General features: G+C 44.1%; 1 long non-coding RNA gene across 1 annotated transcript; it reads left to right on the top strand.

The window, feature by feature from the left end:
• Positions 1 to 5,621: 5,621 nt before the first annotated feature.
• LOC137465607 (uncharacterized) lies at positions 5,622 to 7,803 on the top strand. Its single transcript, XR_010994720.1, has 2 exons — positions 5,622 to 7,301; positions 7,673 to 7,803. It is a non-coding gene; the product is annotated as an uncharacterized lncRNA (long non-coding RNA).
• Positions 7,804 to 8,858: the final 1,055 nt, after the last annotated feature.

Below are 8,858 nucleotides of genomic sequence, written 5' to 3'. Positions count from 1 at the left end.
ATAAATAATAAAAAAATGTAATTAGTACAAACAAAACTACTGATAGAGTGAGAAACCTGACACCCTGAGGAGTCAGGGTGTTGGTGATAGTCCAGTTAAGTTGTGGCTGCTCTTCCTAGAGTGGCAGATGAAATGCTGCTGAAGCGGTGGTCCTGTAGAAGGGTGTAGTTTTCTCTGAAGGTCTGGTGATAGAGTAGATGGGCCTGGTCTTCCTCTGGGAATCCAGCGGAGAAGAAGCTGCTCCTTTGGGAATCCAGCGAAGAGGCTGAGATCATGTCTCAAAAAATGCTGATTTTATGCAGGTAGGGATGCTTGGCTCCTCCCTCTGGGTGGAGCATCTCACAATGGGATGATGTAACCCCATCAGTCATGCAGTGAGTCATTCAATGGCCCATTAACAGAAGATATCTCCCCAGAGGGAGACATTGTTCTTGGAAGAGATAAGAAAACTGCCCACCTCCAACAGATGGCAAATAGAATATATGCTTATCTTACAAGCCAGGACATTATCCACCCCTTATTCTATTTCCATCTGCATCACGATGAAATCTTATACGCAGTTCTCACTTAAGACTAAGTTTCCCTGTGGTACACCACGGGTTTCCCCATCTTTCTGCATTACCCACCAAGTGTAACCAGGTCCTTGAGCAAAAACAATCCCACGGATGGGTTTGTCTTTTCCTGAGGTGGGATTAATCCAAACAGTTTTTCCTAAAATACCTTTCATATGTACCACAGGAACTTTATCTCCATCTACTGTGTGCAAGAGTTCTGACTGGGCAGGACCAGCCCGATTGATGGACCCTTGGGTTTTGACCATCCAGGTTGCTTTTGCTAGGTTCATTTCCCAGTTTCTAAATGTTCCCCCACCGAGTGCATTCAGGGTAGTCTTAAGGAGCCCGTTGCACCGTTCAACTTTGCCGGCAGCTGGAGCATGATAGGGAATATTATATTGAAACATAAACTTTAAGAAATTTAGAGATTTTAGAGGAGCTAAGATTTTAGTTAAAAATAAGCTTTAATGGAATTAATTAAAATAAATGGGTAGGCCTTGCTTGATGAAGTTAAGAGTTAGTAGTTAACTAATAATTGATTGCTTGTCAACACAATGTTTAGTTAGCTGGGTTTGTAATGAGAAATATAGAAACTGACAAATAGCTTTTAGAAACATAAGACAATTGTGGGCCTCTTCTGTTCCGAAACCAACTACAGATAAGAAATGGGAGCTCTACCAAGGGTTCATTTGTCATATTTGCATTGAAAAGGTAGAAAGGTCAGAATGAGGAAGACTTCATTTACTTCCTCATTTTAGGACCCCTCCCCATGAAAGGGACCACCGACCCATTTCAAGGAACAAACTACGCATGCTTAATAGCTTTTGAACTGATTAGAATACGAAGCAAGGAGTAGTGTTGCGGTGTGTCTCCTCCCTCCCAAAGGTAAAGTCCTCTCTCCTGTCCCCCCGCCCCCAGTTCCAGGAGCGCTGGCTGTGAGACAAGGTGTTGAATGATTGGTAGATTCAAAAGATACTCCCTGCCCCCTGTGGCCATTGGTCAACTCAGGTGTCTCTTCTCCCCCTGGGACCCCTCCCCCTCACCTGGTTGGTGGCTACCTGTCCCTGCCCCTCCCCCTACCCCCGGTTTAAAAGGACACTCCAGCCACGTGGCGAGCCCCTTCTGTTGGAGCGGTGACGGGACTCAGAACTTTGTAGCTGGAATAAACACTCTGGATCGAACCCTCTGGCAGAAGTGACTCCTTCCTTCACCATCGCCTAAAGTCTCTCCACTGAGGATTACCGTCCGCTGGGGCTTCTGGCAAGCTTGCAGCCGCCTGCAGCCTCTGGGTGAGCCGAACGGTGTCGCTGGGGTAAAACCACCCCAGCTGCCGCCTTTTGGACTCAGCAGCAGGACAAGTCTGGGCAGGTCTCCGTCGGAATATTGGGAACCCCAATAGAGTAGGATGTACCAAAATGATGAATATGTATTTGTATTTTGGGTATTCAATACTTGTATGGATAAAAGGACTCTGTAATCACCTGAAGGGTGCGGTGTGTATTTGGGAGCTATCCCGCATGCCGCCCGGCGTCGTAATAAACATACACTTTCTAACTTTAAACTGTTAGAGAGTTTTTGTCCGTCACAGGTGGATATCGGTGCTAGATCAATATCCATATTTCTTTAATAAATCATTTTGGCGACTGCGGCAGGACTGCTGCTCTCTCTGGCCGTGGGCCAGTGGGGGTCCAGGACCCCTCTGGGCACCCACCCAGGAATTTCTGGGAAGGGGGATCCTGCGATCTCGCTGACTACCCGGGGAAAGACCAGAACCTGCTGGAACTACAGACAAAAGGTATGTTTATATTTGGGGAAAAGGTACCTTATTATATAAGCAGTTAACAGGACGCAAGAGACGTCTTGCATCAGTGGTTTGGTAACCTGAGTCCCGTAGTGGGGACCCAGGGATTTGGTGGTCTGCTGTGTCTCGTAGTGGAGGCAGTGGCAGCAGAGCTTGAGTGGTTTGTATGTCTGTGTCTCGTAGTGGGGACCGTGACAGCAGAGGTTGAGAAGTTCGTGTCTCGTAGTGGAGACCGAGCGCCGTGTGTGTATGTGTATTGTAATCGGATCCGTGTTTGTTTGGTGGGTTTGTGATTTTGTGTGTTTAGGTTGTGGAAAACTATTTGTGTGTTGTATTTGCTGTGGATTGTGAGAGTTTGTGTTGTGAGCATTATAATTCGTGCGATTTGGTGTATGTTATTAACTGGTAGTAAGTGTTTTTGGGAGTTTTGTAAGCTTAAGGTTGTAAAAGGTTTTTGAAATCCCTGCCTGCTTTGCAGGGGGGGTCGCTGACACTTTGGGAAAGCGGGCTTACTTAAAGTGTTTGTATTGTGCTTAGATTGTGTGCTAGAGGGGAATTAAGCTGTGCATGAGCTTATGCAGCATGTGGTTTTGACTGTAAAATTTTATTTGATGTGTTTTTAGGCGAAAAGGGCTTTGTGAGTTAAATTTGTTTTATTTTGTAATTAGAGAGTGAGTGATAAGCCGAAACTATTCCTGACATAGTTCTCGTAATTGAGGAGTCATTTGTTGCCCGGGTAACCGGAGGGAATCCAGGCTTTTTAACCTTAGAATACATTTTTTAACTCTCTGGAAAACTCCAAGTTTAGCGAGTGAGTGTTTGTTAGTGGCTTACACCCCCACTTATTGGGGAGGGATTTGTGTTGTGCTTTAACTGGAGTTTGTGTGATTTTTTTGCAAGATTTTGTTAAAATTTTTGGTTGAATGTGTTTAGAGTTGTGAAAAAAACCCTGGCTGTTTGCGGCTGTGATTGTATGCAGAAGACACAGAGCTCAGAACCAGTGCTAGCAGAGGAAGTAGAGAGACTTTTTTGGTGACGCTTGGCTCTCAGCTGCACAACTGCTACAGTGTATGAAAAGCTTCTTACAATTTTTAAACGTATTTTAATAGTAATATACCCGAAGCAAAGCATAACAGAAGATTTGATTTAATGAGTGGTTAATAAACTGCACCTTGGGTGGAGTGTTTAACTACATTGTGTGGTTTTTTGATTTAATAAAAGAGAGTTTTCTCCCCTTTTCCTTTTGTATAACAAGTTTTCCTTTAACAGCTGCTGTTCTGAATCCTGTTTTAAAAGGACTGTTAACCTCTTTTTTTAGAGAAAAGAAGAAAACTAATTAACAAGCTGTTTTATCCCTTTTGTTTGTTAGCACAGCTATATGACCCGGAGCAAAATCGAGAGCCTTGTTCAGGGGTATTCCCCTGCCCAAATAAAGATTGCTGCTGTAATCCGTGGATTGTATTTCGGTGTGCAGTCTGTCAAGACTCGTGGGTCCAAAAGGGGTATAGGTGGTTAATACCTAAAATTGGAATTTGTGCTTTCTGTTGTACAAAGGAACAAGAGGCTACTCAGAAAGTTATACAAATTTTGTTGGCAACTGGCCAAGAGATCCCTGGTAGCAGTAAAATATTTGAGTTGTTGGAAAACGGGGTTTCAGGAGCCTTGAAGAAACCAGTAGAAATTCTTAAGGTTGAGTGTGGCCAGCATATTTTTGTACCAGAGGAATACCAGGTGAAGCTTAAGAACTGGGATAAGATCAAAAAGCGTTTTGAAAAGGAAAATTCTAAACATGGGGGCAAATGAGAGCAAAGAGATTCCCAGAGGAAGCCCTTTAGGGTGCATTTTAACACACTGGAAAGAGCTGGTGGGCTATGGTGGGAGTGAAACAAAAAAAGAACTTGTCAAATTTTCTACGCAGTAGTGACCACTCTATAGACTCGATGGAGGGGTGAAATGGCCAGTAAATGGTACACTGGACTATGAGACTTTATTACAGTTAATGCTTTTCCTGAGGCATGAACAGAAGTGGCAAGAGGTGACTTATGCTGATATGTTTTTCAGTCTTCGGAATCACTCTGAGTGGCAAAGGGACTGTGGGATCAGGCCACCATCTGATCCACTGGTACTGGCTCTTGAAAAATATAATAAAGCTAACAGGGAAAAGCCCAGACGGTGTTGTAGTACATGTTCAATAAACCAAAGATGTTCGCACCCAAGTAAAGTGTATCCAACAGAGATCTTAGAACAAGAGACAGTAGAGACACTTTTACCACCCCCTAGGAGCCAAGAAAGGGGGGGGGGGGGGGGTAGAGGAACGAGTAAAATCAGTACCCTCACCATCTCTGGCCTCCCCTAACTTATCTTCTGGTTCATCTGCCCTGGGAAAAACAGTAATTGAGGTAGTGGTTTCCCCACCAACTCCTAAATCAAAGGAACCCACGAGGCTTTATCCACCACTGCCTAGTAGTGATAGTGAATGGGATGAATCTGAATTAAGTCCCAAGCCTTCCCCACAAGGTCCGATAGCATCAAGGACCAGAAGGCAAACCAGAATGAACCCACCCCCACAAACAACCAGAAAGCAAACTAAAAGAGTTATACAAGCACCCTTAAGAGAAGCTATAACCTCTGATGGAGAACCTAGGATAATTAAGGTCCCCTTTTTCTCAATGGATTTGGACGCTTGGGAAAAGACTGCTAAGGGTTATCGGAATGACCCGATAGGGGTTGCTAAAAGATTAAAGTTTATGGTTAAGCAGCATTCACCTGATTGGGCAGACATGCAGTTACTACTTGATGCCTTAACAGAAACAGAGAAGCAGTTGGTTTTAAAGGTAGCCAAGGATTTAGCTGAAGATGCTTGCACAATAGCAGAAGAGGATATCAAAGATGTATTTCCTCTTCAGGATCCGATGTGGGACCCCAATGAACCCGATGAATTATCACAGCTTAAGAGATATCAAGATTTTATAGTAAAAGGACTAGAATGAACAATTCCTAAAACCATAAATTGGTCAGCCTTATATTCTGTTAAACAAGGTCCCTCTCAAACACCTTCTGAATTTTTAGATCACCTACGGGACACGATGCGGCGATATACCACCCTGGACCCTGGATCGGATGAAGGAATACAACAACTAATAAATTCATTTTTAGGACAATCCACAAGAGATATTAGGCAGAAGCTTCAGACGATCCGGGGCCCAAATAGCCGAAACTTAGAGACTCTATTGGATGAAGCATGGAGAGTCTTTAGTAATCGGGAGGAAAGATATAAGCAAGGGGTGAAAAAATTAGTAACAGTAGTAAGGGAGGGAGAAAAAGAGAAACGTGAGCAAGACCCGCCAAGACAGGGACCACCCCGACTGGGAAAAGATCAATGTGCATTTTGCAAGAAATTTGGACACTGGAAAAACCAGTGCCCAGAATGAAGAAGGGGTGATGAACAGAGAAAAAGCGATCAGGGAAGAGAAAGGGTGGTTGCTCATGCAAAGGAGGACTGAGGAGGACCAGAGGGCCCTACCCTAGGGGACCCTCTGGTTATAGTTAAACTAGGGAACAAAGAAAAGAAAGTGGAATTTTTAGTGGACACAGGGGCAACATTTTCGGTGTTGAATAAGGCCCTAATACCTCTAACAAATGATTATGTTATGGTAAAGGGGGCTACTGGTCAATCTGAAAGGGCATATTTTTGCAAACCATTAAAGTATAAGTTGGGAAAGCAATGGGGGATTCACCGATTTTTATATATGCCTAATGCTTCATCTGCACTTTTGGGCAGGGATCTGCTAGAGCAGCTGGATGCAAAAATAATATTTAAAAATGGGGAAATTAGCTTGGAGGTAAAGGACCAACAATACGTGGAGTTGTTAAGTCTAATGTTAATAATCAAGGAAATTGAAACTCTAAGTGAAGAAGAGAAAAACTTCAAGAAAATAATGGATCAGGTATTCCCTGGGGTATGGGCTTCTAATATACCAGGGAGGGCAAAGAATGCGTTACCTATCCAAATCAAGCTCAAAGAAGGGGAACGACCAGTAAGGGTTAAACAATACCCCCTGAAGAAAGAAGACGGAGAAGGGATTAGCCCAATCATAGAAAACTTCTTGCAAATAGGTTTGTTAAAAGAGTGTCAATCTGATTTTAATACTCCCATTTTACCAGTAAAGAAGCCTGATGGATCATACAGGTTAGTACAAGATCTAAGGGCTGTTAACAAAGTAACTGAAGACTTGTATCCAGTAGTAGCTAACCCTTATACCTTGTTAACTCGTTTAACACCTGAACTAACCTGGTTTACCATTTTAGATTTGAAGAATGCTTTCTTTTGCCTCCCTCTCCACGAAGCCAGCCAGAAAATTTTTGCATTCGAATGGGAGAACCCCAAAACTGGACGAAGGAGCCAGCTCACATGGTGTGTATTACCACAGGGGTACAAGAACTCCCCTACTATATTTGGGGAACAGCTTGCCAAGGATTTAGAGTCTTGGGAACCTCCACCAGGAGAAGGGCAGTTGCTCCAGTACATGGATGACCTCCTGATAGCCACCCAGACCCAAGAAACATGCGTGGATTGGACAGTAAGCCTCCTAAACTTTTTGGGCCTGCAGGGGTATCGAGTATCCCAGAAGAAAGCCCAGATCGTGAGGCAAACAGTCATTTACCTGGGTTATGAAGTGAGTGCTGGACAAAGGACTCTGGGGCAGGATCGCAAAGAAGCAATATGTCAGACCCAGAGACCTCAGACAGTGAAAGAACTGAGAACCTTTTTAGGCATGACAGGGTGGTGCAAACTATAGATTTATAACTATGAGTTACTTGTTAAACCTTTATATGCCCTGATCACGGAAGGGAGCAGAGATCTCCAATGGACAAAAGAAGCAACTCAAGCCTTTGACCAGCTAAAGAAGGCCCTCATGTCAGCTCCGGCTTTAGGCCTTCCAGACGTGAGTAAACCATTTTTCCTGTTTTCCCATGAAAAACAAGGGATTGCCTTGGGAATATTGGCACAGAACTTAGGCCCGTACCGGAGAGCAGTGGCTTATCTCTCCAAACAGCTGGACACAGCAGCTAAAGGATGGCCAGGATGTCTCAGAGCTGTTGCAGCAGTAGCAGTGAACATCTAGGAAGCTCGCAAATTCACCCTGGGCCAGAAAATGACTGTGCTAGTATCCCACACAGTGTCTGCAGTCCTTGAGGCAAAAGGGGGACATTGGCTCTCTCCACAGAGGTTTCTGAAGTACCAAGCTATACTAGTAGAACAAGATGATGTTGAAATTGTGGTAACTAACATTGTGAATCCGGCTTCCTTTCTCAGCGGGAGTATGGGAGAACCAGTGATCCATGACTGTCTGGAGACCATTGAAGCCATCTACTCCAGCCACCCGGATCTGAAGGACATCCCACTCGAAGGTGCTGAGACCTGGTTTACTGATGGAAGCAGCTATGCCATCAGTGGAAAAAGGCACGCTGGATATGCGGTTACCACAAGCAGAGAGGTAATAGAGTCTGGACCCTTACCAGCAAACACCTCTGCACAGAAGGCTGAAATAATCGCCTTAACTCGAGCCTTAGAGCTGGCAAAAGGAAAAGAGATTAACATCTATACGGACTCAAGGTATGCATTTGGGGTGGTTCATGCACATGGAGCCATTTGGAGAGAGAGAGGACTGTTGAATTCGCAAAGGAAGAATATTAAACATGCACAAGAGATACTGAGACTACTAGATGCAGTACAACTACCTGAGAAAGTAGCCATCATGCATATTAAGGCACACCAAAAAGTGAGCTCTGAATTAGAAGAAGGGAACATGCTGGCAGACAGAGAGGCAAAAGACGCAGCCAAAGGTGAGGTATTTGAGGAAACAGTGGAGGCAACATTGATCCCAGATGGAAAGATCTCTATTGAAGGTAAGCCAGTGTATAATAAAAACGATAAGAAACTTATTAAGGCAGAAAAAGCAAATTATAATGAAGAAAGATGAGCTGTAACAGAAGAAAGGAGACTTGTAGTGCCTTCCTATTTGTTGTGGTCATTAGTGCAAAAGGAACATGAAAAAACACATTGGGGAGTAGATGCCCTGTATAACCATCTAAAAGGAAAAATTATAGCTAGGAAACTACAGGGCACAGTAATACAGGTAACTTGTCAGTGTAGCCTTTGCCTCCGAACTAATCCTAAAAACATCCCAAAACCTAAAGTTGGACAAATTGGGGAAAGGTTGTGGACCTGGGCAGCAGTAGCAAATCGATTTCACAGAATTACCCAGGAAGGGGGGATATCGTTACCTCCTGGTACTGACTGATACCTTTTCAGGTTGGCCAGAAGCTTTTCCTACTAGGACAGCCAAAGCATGAGAAGTAACCAAAGCACTGTTGCAAGAAATAATACCAAGGTTCGGAGTTCCAGCCACCATATCCTCAGACAGAGGGCCACATTTTATTTCCAAAATTGTGCAACAAGTTAGCCACCACCTGGGGATAGACTGGGAGCTGCATACCCC

The sequence above is a fragment of the Anomalospiza imberbis genome, assembly GCF_031753505.1.
Source record: "Anomalospiza imberbis isolate Cuckoo-Finch-1a 21T00152 chromosome W unlocalized genomic scaffold, ASM3175350v1 scaffold_31, whole genome shotgun sequence".
Lineage (NCBI taxonomy): Eukaryota > Metazoa > Chordata > Aves > Passeriformes > Viduidae > Anomalospiza > Anomalospiza imberbis.
The sequence above is the reverse complement of the archived record's forward strand: the minus strand, read 5'-3'. Positions and strand labels throughout refer to the sequence as shown.